At 49.8% G+C, this 15,467-nt stretch overlaps 1 protein-coding gene across 2 annotated transcripts in view; it reads right to left on the minus strand.

Moving 5' to 3' along the window:
• Window positions 1-15,467, minus strand: part of ITGAE (integrin subunit alpha E) — an 844,898-nt gene that overhangs the window by 192,014 nt on the left and 637,417 nt on the right. The gene's annotated exons all lie outside the window — the stretch shown is intronic.

Raw genomic sequence — 15,467 nt, forward strand, 5'->3', positions numbered from 1 at the left:
CCCTAAATGTATTTTTATGCTTAGGAGGGTGTTTTCCTAATTTAGGTGAAGCTAGTGAGTTCATGGTTCCCTGCGTGATATTTGCCTAAGTTGTTTAGGATTGCGTAGGTGGTACTTACCTTTTACCAGTGGTTACTAGTTGTGTGCTAAATTTGCTATTTGGTGCTACAGTTATTATATGTGCTATGTTCTAAGTGCTATTCCTACAAAGTGCTATTTCTACAAAGTGCTATTTCTACCAAGTGCTTATTTCGGACAGTGGTCCATGTGGCCCTGTCCTGTGTACATAATCCCCTGTAAATTCTGCCCGTGCCTATGGCACATTGTAAAGTGTGTGTTTATTATCTAATGTGTTTGGTATAATACAAAGGCTATTTTTATATATAACCTTGTGTGGAGTTTCCTTTGTGGTGGGCCTTGGGTGTTGTCGCTGGTGGGTGCGTGCGTAAATACTTAACCTACATTGCCTCCGGGATAAGCCTTACTGCTCGTGTCACGTTGCCTAGAGGGTGAGCAGGGGTTATCTTTGGCGTGTAACTCCCTTGCCCTGACTAGAGTGGTGGTTTCTGCCTGGCTTTGTTGCAAGCCTTAGCCAACCAGAAATCCCATTTCTAACAGAAAGTTACATCCCAATCTGCTTATGTGGAGAAATGGGAGGGGCAGGAGACAGGAAAAGGAGCAGTCAAGGGACTGATGTAGTGAGAGAGGTGAAGTGGAGGGAGAAGGGAGTCAAACAAATCAGAGGTAGAGAGATTGGTGAAGTACAAAGAGACATACAGTGGAAAATCTGAGATAGCAAAAAGAAAGATACAGAGATCTAGAAACAGTAGTGAGTAGATAAAGATATTTATTATTAATATTAAGGAAACTTGTAATGTGCACAGCTACCCAGAAGGTTTTTCCCTGCGTAGGGCAGATGCAGGTATGGTGTCCAAGTGCATAAGAATAAAATAGCCAGGTCTTCAAGATTTTGTGGAAGATAAATAATGAATTGCAGTTTCTTAAAGTTTCAGGAAGAGAATTCCAAAGTTTTAGACCAAGATAAGCAAAGGAGCGACTTTGTTTTAAAAGGGCATGTCCAGTAATCTAACCTTATTTGGTGGTGGGGATCTAGCAGAGATACTGATTTAATAGATTGTAAGGCAGCTGGAAAAGATGCAAAATCCAAAAGGGACCACTCAATCAATTTGTTGCCACACCTTGCCTTAGTTGCCGTATAATTTGCCTCCACCAAAGGCAATTCAGAGTATGCTTGTGGAAGTTAGAATCTACATTCAAAGAGTCTTTAGCCAACTGTGAGTGAATATTTTCCACCTTCTGAATAAAAACAAAGCTAACTCATCACATTGGCGCTGGGAAAGAAGGGGAGCAGGAGAGATAGTACTAGCATCTGATTATTCCTTTACTACCTTAAAGAGAGTTTGATGGCATTATATGTGGCATGAGTGGACTTACAGAGGGCATGATAACATTTTAATGACTCCCTATATTTGATCTTGGCCTCTTCAGCGCACAACTTCCTTCAGCATCTTTCATGCTCCTTGCAGTGTTTCCTTTCTTTTTTGTGTTCAAAATAGTTTATTACTTTTTATAATAAACAATGACAATACAAAAAATGGCACTATAAAAAGTACTCAATCGGAATGCATAGATATAAAGAACATTTAAATTTAAACAGGTACAATATAATATAGAATTAGTATTACAAAAAATTAAAAGGGAAGGAGAAGAAACAGGTATAAATATGCTACTAATAATCATTTACTACTATCAATTAAAGACTAAAGCAATTATAATATCAATAAATAAGTAGAGAACAATATATTTTAAGATAATGAATAATAATCAATAGGTTTCCAAACTAAATGATAGGAATTACAATTATGATTCATACCATTTAAAGATAACTGGGCTCCTCTTCTAGTAAAAATAACCCACAACTACCAAACATGAACAGATAATAACGAAACATCTTTCCAACATGTTGTAATGGATTTTAAAGCAGCTGATAACAATTTTTTTTAAAGTTTACCTTCTAAGTAGGGTAATTTTTGAGAAAGATCAACAGATTTACAAATTAACAATTTAAATGAAAAATCTTCATGGATATTAGTTATATTTTTTTCATAACATCCCAAACTTCTGTCCAGAATTTAGAAACAGAAGGACAATCAACACACATATGTTTTAACAAACCAGGATGTAAATTACAATGCCAACAATTTGAAGTCGGAAGAAGTTTAGCTTGAAACAATCTTAATGGAGACCATAGACAATCATATAAACTATAGGAATTAGTTTGATGAAGCGAAACAGGTAACCATCTTGAAATATTATTAGGCCAAATTATTTTCCATGTATCATGAGAGAGAGAGGTTGAAAGTTCATTTTTCCAAAAAGTTGAAATCACATTAATGTTGTTACCTTGAAATGCAATCATTTTTTTTTACATTAATGAACACCATGAGATAAAGTGGATACAGTTTGAATATAAAATAATAGCTCTAATTTAGTATTTGAAGGTATATTTTGAGGAATTGAATCTAATATAGAATTACAAAAAAAGTTCAAATTTGAGGAAATCAGAAAAAGGTAAATGACATTTTGCCTGTAAAACGTCAAAGGATATAAAAGTATTATTATTGCAGACATCTTTGAGACAAAAAACACCAGCTTTAATCCATGAATGTCAAAATCTGACATTTCTAGAATTTTTTTGTCGTGGGTTATACCATAATGACATATCTTCAGTAATTTACAACAAGGGCTGGTGATGGACAGAGTCTCTGAATTAAGCAGAGTACTCTCACCCAGTCAAGAGATCAGGGCTAGATCCAACACCGTTTTTTAGCTCATTGCACCATCCCAGTTTCAGAACCTGGCTGTATGCAAATTAGTCTGTCCCTGGCCCAGTGCATCATGGGAACAGGGCAGACCAGACTACAAAAGCCAATTCTTACACTGGGAAGGAAACAAGCTTCCGGGCACCGGTTTCTGGCATTACAGCCGTCTTCGGCCCGGCTTGCTTGAATCCTGATGGTGCAATGAGCAAGGGGCTCACATCTGAGTATACCCTTCCACGCTTAGGGTGGACAAAATAATTTACAACAAGGGGTGGTGATGGACAGAGTCTCTGAATTAAGCAGAGTACTCTCACCCAGTCAAGAGATCAGGGCTAGATCCAACACCGTTTTTTAGCTCATTGCACCATCCCAGTTTCAGAACCTGGCTGTATGCAAATTAGTCTGTCCCTGGCCCAGTGCATCATGGGAACAGGGCAGACCAGACTACAAAAGCCAATTCTTACACTGGGAAGGAAACAAGCTTCCGGGGAAGGGTATACTCAGACATGAGTCCCTTGCTCATTGCACCATCAGGATTCAAGCAAGCCGGGCCGAAGACGGCTGTAATGCCAGAAACCGGTCCCCGGAAGCTTGTTTCCTTCCCAGTGTAAGAATTGGCTTTTGTAGCTTGGTTTGCCCTGTTCCCATCATGCACTGGGACAGGAACAGACTAATTTGCATACAGCCAGGTTCTGAAACTGGGATGGTGCAATGAGCTAAAAAACGGTGTTGGATCTAGCCCCTATGAATCAAGGAGAAAGAAGGACAAAAGAGAAGACAAACAAGCATAGAAAAGACAACAACAAATAAACATTACCAACAAGTTTGAAACGCACACACACTTTGCAAGCATGACCGAACCGTAGGAGCCCTGTGTGGAAATAAACAGTAAATTAGTCAGACTTCTCAATCGTGGACGAATGTCTGTGAATACCTTGCGAGTCTTAACAGTATCCTTAGCAAAATCTTGGTGAATTAATGTTTTATTACCATTGACCAATAAGGAAGGAATTTCCTGTGCTGCTTTCCTTATCAAAATCAAATGATGGTGACGTAAAACCTTGAAAATCATTTGTCTTGGTTTTGTGTGGTGAGGATTATGATGAGACGGAATCCTGGGTGCTTTATCTATTTCAAATTTCACCGGAAATTTGATATTCAAAAGACGAAGTATCACATTTTCCAAATATAATCTGCTATTGGAACCTTCTACATCTTCTTGCAAATTAAAAATACGTAAGTTGTGGGGGGGGGGGGGGGGCGTGGCCAACAGCCGACAGGAATGGTCGCCTGCTAGTGCGGCTCCCGGACCCTCGCTTGAATATCCGGCTAATTGATCCGTATCTGAGCACAAGACTCCCTGCAGAAGGGGAGTATTGACACTGGCACCTGGTGAACGCCCTGGCATCTCCAAATAGTACTCTTTGTCGGAGCTGAGGCAGTTTGGACGGCGGTGGAGTCTCTTCCTCGGAAGGCTCCAGGTAAAATGGCGGCCTAACAGCGCGGCCGGACTCCACACAGCGGCACTCCGGGAACCCTCCTTGCTCATCGGGCCTTCAGTCTGCAATCGGGGGACCGCCGGAGGTGGCGGAGCGCCCTTCCCGACTGCTGGGACCAGCGCGACAGGTGCTAGAGGGCCGCACCGAGGCACCGGAGGGAGTGCTGTGGGTGGCCGCCTGCTTCGGACGCTCCAATCACGGTGCACCCCGGCTTTGCGGCCTACTCCCTGGCCGCCGGACTTCACCATTCGGAGCTCAGCTCCTTTAGCGCAACACCCAGGTTGCTTCCTCTAACGGCCCCAGACCCTTGGTCTTGCCTCACGAAGGTGCTGAAGGCGCAGACTATGACATAGTGACCTGCCGACCTCCCTTAAGCTGGTGGACTCTGCTCTCGGGCCTGTGCTCACGCCGCCGCAGCGCTCCCGGCCCCTACATTACAGCCGCACTGCTGACCCCCGGAACCTCAAGCTAGGGGGCCAGCCTCTGATACGACCTAACACCACTGCATAGCTTGTGGCCCCCATTGCGGGTGTGGAGGGTGAAGGACTCGGGCCCAGAAGGTACGTGGGGCATGTGTGAGTGTGCCCCTGGGAGCTCCCATATCGGCGCTTCGTGGGGGGCCCTTCCCGACCTCCATCACTGTTGTGTCTCACCGGCAGGAACCCCAGGGACCGCACAATGTTGCATGAAAGGTGTGGGACGTGCAGTGATCTCCTCAGCGGGACAGAAGTGTTGACTCGAGGGCCGCCCCCATACCGGACGGGCATTTGATGCCCCATCGACTGGAGCCATTTCCCCTCTGTTGCCGCTGCAGTGCTTCTTGGGGGATTGCGGCTGTCTCCTCTAGTCTCTTTACACGTGGGCTCGGCTCTCACCGTCCCTCCTGTGGCTCTTTGGTTGCGTTCCGTGGGGGGGTTCCGTGGCTACAGCACCGATGGCTACTGGGAGGAGCAGCAAAGCCTCCACGCAGAGACAGATAAATAAACTTTCGTGGGGGGCTAAGGGAGATGGTGAGACTCCGGCACCTGACGCCGCCTCGCAGGCGGTCTCCCCAGCTCCATCAGCAAAACCCTCACCCTAGAGGATGTTTTGGAGGCGATAGCTGGAGTCCGGTCTTCACTGGAGACTCGTATAGATTCCGTAAATATAGAAGTGACACTGTTGCGCGCTGACCTCCGCAAAATGGACTCCAAAGTACGTGATGTTGAGGTGAAGACTGCAGCGCTTATCGACGATACCTCCACCCTGCAGTAGCAAGTGGCACAACTCCAACAGCAGCAGAGGCAGATGGGGGACCTCCCGGACGATTACGAAGGGAGGGCAAGACGGAACAACATCTGTATCCTAGGAGTGCCCGAGAAAATGGAGGAACCCGCGGTGGACCTCTTCGTTGGAGATTTGATTTTGAAACATATCCAGCCCAAGAAACTGTCGAAATATTTCTCAATCGAACGTGCCCACAGGGTCCCCGGAGGTAGGCCAAAGCCAGGGCCCCCTCCCCGACCCATCATTGCACGGGTCTTTAATTTCAGAGACCGAGATGTCATCCTACAGACGGCCAGAGCCGGTGCACCGTTACGAATCGATAACGCCCATGTCACATTCTTCCCAGACTTCACAGTCAAAGTGCAAGCCAGAAGACGCAGTTTCCTAGACGTCAAAAAAGCGCTACATGACCAACACATACAATACTCCATGCTATTCCCAGCCAAACTTAGGGTGGTATCAAAAGGACGGTCCTGGTTCTTTGAAGTGAAGTGTGGGACTGGCTGGAGGGATGCCGCCGAGCGTGCCCGACTTCAGGTAAACAAACAGCATCTGGCTCCCGCTCGGAGCAAGATCCCCAACCCGAGAGCCCTGAACTGTTCACCGCGGTCACCCAGGAGGAATGATGTGTGGTCTGGGACACTTGCGGATGGTTTCCTGATGCTTCCTCGCAGATGTCGTGAGGTCCAGTATGTCTGTTTCTTCTTCTGAGTATCTACGGACAGCTTTGGACATGGTTACGATTCCTGAACCCTGAGGTCTCCCCCCTCTTCCCCTCCCCTCCTTCCTCCTCCTCTCCCCTTTCCCCCCCTCCCCTTCACCCCCTCCCCTTTCATCTTCCCTCTCCTGTTGGCTGCTTTTTGTATTTCATGCTAGTATGCACCAGATAAGGACCTGCCATACCTCGATTGACTGGGATTATTGAAGTTGTCACCAATTCAATTCAAATAATTTGTATAGCGCGCTACATACCCAGAGGGTCTCAAGGCGCTTGGGGAAGGGTTGGCAGTTACTTGTCGAATATCCAGGTTTTAAGTTGCTTTCTGAATGCTAGGTGGTTCTGAGTGAGGCGAAGGTGAATGGGAAGTGAGTTCCAGGTTTTAGCCGCCAGGTAGGAGAAGGATCTTCCTCCCATGGTGGTTTTGTTGATACGAGGTACAGCAGCAAGGGCTTGGTTGGAGGAGCGTAGCTGGCAGGAGGGGGAGTAGAAGGAGAGTCGAGTGTTGAGGCATTCGGGTCCAAGTTCATAAAGTGCTTTGTGTGCGTGGGTTAGGAGGCGGAATGTTATCCTCTTATTGACGGGGAGCCAGTGGAGGTTTTTCAGGTGACCAGAAATGTGGTCATTACGCGGGATGTCTAGTATGAGTCTGGCTGAAGCGTTCTGGATGCGTTGGAGTTTTTTCTGAAGTTTTGCGGTGGTACCGGCGTATAGGGTGTTTCCGTAGTCCAGTCGGCTTGTAACCAGTGCGTGGGTGACCGTTTTTCTAGTTTCGGTGGGGATCCAGCGAAATGTTTTTTTGAGCATGCGAAGAATGTTGAAGCAAGATGAAGAAACGGCGTTGACTTGTCTGGTCATCGAGAGTGAGGAGTCCAGAATGACGCCCAGGTTCCGTGCGTGGTCTGTCGGGATGGGTGCTTTTCCAAAGGACTCTGGCCACCAAGAGTCGTCCCAGGCAGAGGGGGAGGTACCTAAGATAAGGACTTCTGTTTTGTCGGAGTTCAGTTTCAGACGGCTGTGCTTCATCCACTCGGCTACTTCTTTCATTCCTTCATGTAGGTTGGTTTTGGCGGTGTTAGGGTCTTTGGTGAGTGAGAGGATCAGTTGAGTGTCATCAGCGTAGGAGATTATGTTGAGGTTGTGTTGGCGTGCGATGGCCGCGAGGGGGCTCATGTATACGTTGAAGAGGGTGGGACTGAGTGAGGATCCTTGTGGCACGCCGCAAGTGACTTCAGAGGCCTCTGACTTGAATGGTGGGAGGCGGACTCTCTGCGTTCTTCCGGCAAGGAACGAGGTGATCCATTCCAGTGCTTTTCCTTGGATTCTGATATTTCTGAGGCGTTGTAGGAGGGTGCTATGACAGACTGTGTCGAAGGCTGCGGAGAGGTCGAGGAGGATGAGGGCGACTGTGTCTCCATTGTCTAGAAGAGTTCGAATGTCATCTGTTGCTGCGATGAGTGCGGTCTCAGTGCTGTGTTTGGCTCGGAAGCCGGACTGTGAGGAGTCGAGGGATTTGTTGGTTTCGAGGAAGGCGGCGAGCTGGTTGTTGACAGCTTTCTCGATGACTTTGGCCGGGAATGGAAGGAGCGAGATGGGGCAGTAGTTTTTGAGTTCGGTGGGGTCCGCTGTGGGTTTTTTCAGAAGGGCGCTGAGTTCGGCGTGTTTCCAGCTTTCCGGGAAGGTGGCGGAGTTGAGGGAGCAGTTGATGACGTCTCTGAGATGTGGTGCTATGATGGAATCTGCTTTGTTGAAGATGTGATGAGGGCATGGGTCTGTGGGGGATCCTGAATGGATGGAGTTCATCAGGCGGATGGTGTCCTCAGTGGAGATTGGGTTCCAGTCATTAAGGATGTTCAAGGGGGGTGAAGGTAAGGCAGAAGGTTGGGTGGGTTGGTCTCCGGGTTGGTTGACGAAGCTGTTGTGGATGTCTGCGATTTTGTCGTGGAAGAACGAAGCTAGGGAGTCGCAGAGGGCTTGAGAGGGAGTGATGTCGTTGGAGTTGGCAGAGGGGTTGGTAAATTCTTTGACGATGTTGAATAATTCCTTGCTGTTGTGGGTGTTGTTGTCTAGTCGGTCTCTGAATGTGGCTTTCTTGGCAGTTCGGATCAGTTGGTGGTGTATGCGGGTGGCGTTTTTGAAGGCGTCCCTGGTGCTGGTGTTTGGGTCTTTTTTCCATGTCTTCTCAAGGGAGCGACAGAGTTTCTTGGATTTCTTAAGATCATCGTTGAACCAGGGGGCGTTTTTGCAGCCTAGTTTGATTTGACGTTTTTTCAAAGGTGCTAGGTTGTCGGCGCTGTTGGTTAGCCATTGATTGAGGTTAATGGCTGCTTGGTTGGGGTTCGAAGAGTGGGCAGGGGGGATTTGAAGAAGCGATGAGGAGATCTGGTTGATGGTGATTTTGTTCCAGTTTCTTCGCAGAGTAGGTTGAGGGTGGTTGTGGGTTGTGGCCTTTTTGTAGATAAAGTGGACGCAGCTGTGGTCTGTCCAGTGGAGAGCTGTGGTGTGACTGAAGGAGATATGTTTGCTGGAAGTGAAGATAGGGTCGAGTGTGTGACCTGCGTAGTGAGTGGGGGTATTGACAAGTTGTTTGAGTCCGAGGTTGGCGAGATTGTCCAGAAGGGTGGTGGTGTTGCTGTCGTTGCTTTTTTCCAGATGAAAATTGAGGTCACCCAGTAGAATGTATTCCTCGGAGGGGAGGGCGTGAGGGGTGATAAAGTCAGTGATGTCATCACTGAATTGTGCACGGGGTCCTGGTGGTCTGTAGAGGAGGGTGCCTCTGAGTGTGGTCTTGGGGTCGGTGTGGATCTGGAAGTGAAGGTGTTCGGCGCTAGCAAGGTTGACGTCTGAGCTGGTTGAGATGCGGATGGAGTTTTTATGGACGATAACGATGCCTCTTCCTGTTTGGATGGTGCGGTCCTTACGGATGATCTTATAGCCTTCTGGGATGGCAATGGTGATGTCTGGGGCTGAGGAGGCGTTCATCCATGTTTCTGTTAGAAAGGCGACGTCCGGAGAAATGGTGTCTAGTAGATTCCAGAGGTCAATGGCGTGTCTGTGGACGGAGCGGGTGTTGAGCAGGATGCACTTCAGGTGGTTGGTGTCGGGTCTCTGTTTGGTGTTAGTGGATGAGGAGTTGGTCTTGGTGCCGTCAAACTTGCAGGAGTTGCATGTGAAGGGTCCATGGGTGTGTCCAGGGGCGGCTTGGGTGCAGTTGGGAAGTCGACCGGGGTTAAGGGCTAAGAGGGTGGAGGCGGCGTATGTAATGCGGGTGAGGTGGATGGGGCGGGGGGCAGGGGGTCTGGCGCTGGGCGCGGGCTTAGCGCGGACGGGCGCAGACGGGCTTACCTTTGGCGCACCTTCGGCGCGACCACTGCGCATGAACGCTGCACGAGAAGACATCTGACATATGTGGATAGAAGAGGGGGCGGAGCGAGGGGCTCTCACATGGGAGGCGGGGGCGGGGTGTAGGGACTGGCTCAACAACAAAATGGACACGTAAACAAAGATAAGCAGTACGATATTGGGGCACAGTCGGAGTGACGCTGTGGAATGGGCAGTGGTAATCAGGCGAGTCAGGCAATAATGCAGTACCAGGCAGCAACAGGCAATGCGAGCAAATGCGAGGAAATCGAATCAGTGGGCGGTAAAGCGCTACGATCGCAGGCAGCAATGAGCAGAGTAGTGCTACGATACCAGGCAGCAATGGTCAGAATGGCGCTACGATGTCAGGCAGCAGATCCCAGGCAGCAGATAGCAAGCAGTAAGTCTGGAGGATCAGGGAGCCTTAGGAGCGACGACCGCTTCCGAGGAAGGTAGGTTGGTCACAGCGCTTCACCAAACGGGCCGGATCTTTGGAGTCAGTGGGAGGGGCTCTCACATGGGAGGCGGGGGCGGGGTGTAGGGACTGGCTCAACAACAAAATGGACACGTAAACAAAGATAAGCAGTACGATATTGGGGCACAGTCGGAGTGACGCTGTGGAATGGGCAGTGGTAATCAGGCGAGTCAGGCAATAATGCAGTACCAGGCAGCAACAGGCAATGCGAGCAAATGCGAGGAAATCAAATCAGTGGGCGGTAAAGCGCTACGATCGCAGGCAGCAATGAGCAGAGTAGTGCTACGATACCAGGCAGCAATGGTCAGAATGGCGCTACGATGTCAGGCAGCAGATCCCAGGCAGCAGATAGCAAGCAGTAAGTCTGGAGGATCAGGGAGCCTTAGGAGCGACGACCGCTTCCGAGGAAGGTAGGTTGGTCACAGCGCTTCACCAAACGGGCCGGATCTTTGGAGTCAGTGGGAGGGGCTCTCACATGGGAGGCGGGGGCGGGGTGTAGGGACCGGCTCAACAACAAAATGGACACGTAAACAAAGATAAGCAGTACGATATTGGGGCACAGTCGGAGTGACGCTGTGGAATGGGCAGTGGTAATCAGGCGAGTCAGGCAATAATGCAGTACCAGGCAGCAACAGGCAATGCGAGCAAATGCGAGGAAATCGAATCAGTGGGCGGTAAAGCGCTACGATCGCAGGCAGCAATGAGCAGAGTAGTGCTACGATACCAGGCAGCAATGGTCAGAATGGCGCTACGATGTCAGGCAGCAGATCCCAGGCAGCAGATAGCAAGCAGTAAGTCTGGAGGATCAGGGAGCCTTAGGAGCGACGACCGCTTCCGAGGAAGGTAGGTTGGTCACAGCGCTTCACCAAACAGGCCGGATCTTTGGAGTCAGTGGGAGGGGCTCTCACATGGGAGGCGGGGGCGGGGTGTAGGGACTGGCTCAACAACAAAATGGACACGTAAACAAAGATAAGCAGTACGATATTGGGGCACAGTCGGAGTGACGCTGTGGAATGGGCAGTGGTAATCAGGCGAGTCAGGCAATAATGCAGTACCAGGCAGCAACAGGCAATGCGAGCAAATGCGAGGAAATCAAATCAGTGGGCGGTAAAGCGCTACGATCGCAGGCAGCAATGAGCAGAGTAGTGCTACGATACCAGGCAGCAATGGTCAGAATGGCGCTACGATGTCAGGCAGCAGATCCCAGGCAGCAGATAGCAAGCAGTAAGTCTGGAGGATCAGGGAGCCTTAGGAGCGACGACCGCTTCCGAGGAAGGTAGGTTGGTCACAGCGCTTCACCAAACGGGCCGGATCTTTGGAGTCAGTGGGAGGGGCTCTCACATGGGAGGCAGGGGCGGGGTGTAGGGACTGGCTCAACAACAAAATGGACACGTAAACAAAGATAAGCAGTACGATATTGGGGCACAGTCGGAGTGACGCTGTGGAATGGGTAGTGGTAATCAGGCGAGTCAGGCAATAATGCAGTACCAGGCAGCAACAGGCAATGCGAGCAAATGCGAGGAAATCAAATCAGTGGGCGGTAAAGCGCTAAGATCGCAGGCAGCAATGAGCAGAGTAGTGCTACGATACCAGGCAGCAATGGTCAGAATGGCGCTACGATGTCAGGCAGCAGATCCCAGGCAGCAGATAGCAAGCAGTAAGTCTGGAGGATCAGGGAGCCTTAGGAGCGACGACCGCTTCCGAGGAAGGTAGGTTGGTCACAGCGCTTCACCAAACGGGCCGGATCTTTGGAGTCAGTGGGAGGGGCTCTCACATGGGAGGCGGGGGCGGGGTGTAGGGACTGGCTCAACAACAAAATGGACACGTAAACAAAGATAAGCAGTACGATATTGGGGCACAGTCGGAGTGACGCTGTGGAATGGGCAGTGGTAATCAGGCGAGTCAGGCAATAATGCAGTACCAGGCAGCAACAGGCAATGCGAGCAAATGCGAGGAAATCAAATCAGTGGGCGGTAAAGCGCTACGATCGCAGGCAGCAATGAGCAGAGTAGTGCTACGATACCAGGCAGCAATGGTCAGAATGGCGCTACGATGTCAGGCAGCAGATCCCAGGCAGCAGATAGCAAGCAGTAAGACATTGGGTAGGACTACAGATGCTGTCACGCTCAGTATGTCCTCATTTTCCAGAGCTTTGTAGACTTTGACTTGTCAGCTGGGGACATTTTCAGGCCCTGCACGTATTTCACTATGGTGTCCTCCCCCCCCCCCCTCCTTCCTTCCCTCTACAGTACGTTTTCAACGTCTGTGGCTCGCCATTGGGCCCCTAGGCTCTATACGGTATGTCTTATCTTGCCACGAGTTGCATTTGACCCTTGAAGTTTATCGCTCAATTCAACTCCTCCACTCTCAGGCGAGTGGTTTCACAGGCTTACCAGCCTCCCCATTTATGGTTGGGAGGGCGACAGGCAGGGACGCGGGGTGGGGCGGGGGGAAACTCCGCGTTTGGAGTCGTTAGCTCTTTTTATCTTTGTTCCATGGATCCTGTCACAGACTAGAAATTCAGGTTCAATGGTTTCCTTTGTTTTCTTTTATTGTTCATACGCTTTGCAGAGTCCTCCTCTCCGAAGGGCATGATCGACGCCGCCGACCGACCTCAGTTGCCATTCTGTCCTTTAGGGATATTGTTCCTTGTTCCCGATTGGTGGTGCAATACCTCAAACTTCATGCACCTGATCTAGTGCTTCTCCAGGAGACACACTTAATGGGCAACACCTGTCGGGCACTCCACCTTGGGGGGTACAAGCTATTGGTGCACGCCGGTTTCACCTCTGGCTCCCGCGGCACCGGTATCTTGGTTAAGAAGAACCTTCCACCTGCACAAAGACATGGGCTGACCCCCTTGGCCGCATTGCAGTGGCTGAGGCCACATGGGAAGGGCGACACCTAAACATAATCTCGGCCTATAATCCGCCAACGCTGGGTAAGGACGCCCTGACGACCTTAAAACGACTGATCTTAGACCTCCCACAGGGCACTTTACTTATCGGCGGAGACTTTAATATGACTATGGACGACACTGTTGATAGACACCCCCAACGGGGCTCCCATAAACAGAGTTCGGACCTTAGGGAATTTTCGCAAGCAATGGGGTTAGAGGACCTGTGGCGGGCGTCTTACCCTTGCACTTCCTACTACACGCATTATTCTAATGCCCATAATAGTATGTTCTGTATTGACTACCTGTTCTGCCACACGTCGGACATGGGCCTTTTTCTTGATCCACAGGGACTCCCCCGAGGCATCTCGGATCACTCTCCTCTCACGGTTCGACTCACTTATCTGAGACAGGTAACCAGAGGGCCCATAGTCATCAACCCATGGATCATGAAAATCCCTGGCATTAGAGACGGTCTGCTGGAACACACTGAATATTATTTTGCAGAAAACCTTGGTTCGGTTCAATCGGCTGTTACGATCTGGGAGGCATATAAGGCCGTTATCAAAGGGAGAGCGCTAGCTCTTAAATTGGGCTACCAACGGAAACAGGCCGAGCTGCTGCTTTGGACTGAATCAGAGTTGCTTTCCCTAGAATCTGACCTTGCCACTACCCCGTCCGAAGAGACGGACGCTCGTCTTCGTTTGAAACAGGCAGAATACAAGACACTGGCCATGGAGAAGGCCCAGGCGAAACTGTTACAAACCCGCCACCGGGTCTACGAGCTGGGAGACAGAGCAGGTAGAATGCTTGCCTGGCTGGAGCGTCGAGAACAAGGCTCTAGATGGGTTCCGTTACTACTTCGCCCCGATGCCTCGCGCATTACAGACCCTCTGGACATCGCTGAGGCGTTTGCTGACCACTTTCAGGCAGTTTATTCCTCTAGAGCATACTATTCTGCAGACGAATCCCGCCTCCTTCTGGAGGAAATGCATTTGCCCACTCTCTCCGACCCCGATAGGGAAGAATCAGACGCGGCTATTACAACTGAGGAGCTTACGAGCGCCCTCTTTGTGGTTAACTCGGGCAAGGCTATGGGACGTAGAATTCCTTAAGGGGATGGCCCAAGAAGTGATCCCGCATCTGAAGGCCATGTTCGAGGAAAGCCTCGAACGGGGCAATCTGCCACTGGACCAACGCCTAGCCTCAATAGCAGTCATCCATAAACCTAACAAGCCAGCCACTGAATGTGGCTCATATAGGCCAATCTCTCTCATTAACACGGAGGTCAAGATTCTGGCCCAACTCCTATCGACCAGACTCCTCACGGTCCTCCCTTCCCTAGTGCAAGATGATCAATTCGGATTCCTTCCGGGGAGGAACACGGCACTGAACCTTCGCAGACTACATAATGTACTGGGCAGACAACCCTTCATACAGGAAGATGCCGCAATTCTGTCCCTCGATGCCACCTTAGCGTTCGACTCCATAGAATGGCCCTATCTCTTCGAGGTCCTGAGGCGGTTTGGTTTTGGCCCGAATTACATCAAATGGGTCAAACTGCTTTACACAGACTTGTGGGGCCAGGTACGAGTCAACACCCATACCTCCAGACAATTTCAGCTGCATTGAGGTACAAGGCAGGGATGTCCCCTTTCCCCTCTTTTATTTGCGCTCACGCTGGAACCCCTGACCCATTGGATCCGTACGGATGCCTCCATCAAAGGTCTCCGATGGAATGAAGACACAGTTGACAAAATCTCTCTATATGCAGATGACATCCTGGTATATGTCTCCTCCCCTAGATCCTCCATAAATAGCCTGTTTCATGTAATTAGGAACTTTGGGAAATACTCTGGTTTCTCAATCAATTGGTCCAAGTCAGCCCTGTTTTGTCTTCATGGTCCTCCACCTGTTCGCCCGAAAGAATTCACTATTGCGACAGCCAAAGACGGCTTCAAATACCTGGGTATATTTGTGACTCCAGATTCTAAACTCTTTTATGATCACAACTTGCTGGGCCCACTTCAGCAGCTCCGCAACGATGTTTCCCACTGGTGTACGCTGCCCCTGTCCCTCCCGGGCAGGGCGGCACTTTTCAAAATACTGACACTCCCACGTTTTTTGTATGTCCTTCAAAATTGCCCATTCCCAATTGCTGACTCCTTTTTCCGTACGCTAGATGATGAATTGCGACTCCTCCTGTGGGATGGTAAGGCACCTCGAATTGCCCTGCATAAACTGACTCAGGGATGGTACGATGGGGGTATTGCCCTGCCCAACATGCAACTCTATTATTGGGCCTCCCAACTTGTGGCCACTAACTCCTGGCTCCATGGCTCGCCTACCAACCCGGCCTATCATTTAGAGCGATACCAGACAGGACGGGAAGGATATCTAGGCACCCTTT

Source organism: Lissotriton helveticus, chromosome 3_1 (genome assembly GCF_964261635.1).
Source record: "Lissotriton helveticus chromosome 3_1, aLisHel1.1, whole genome shotgun sequence".
Taxonomy (NCBI): Eukaryota; Metazoa; Chordata; class Amphibia; order Caudata; family Salamandridae; genus Lissotriton; species Lissotriton helveticus.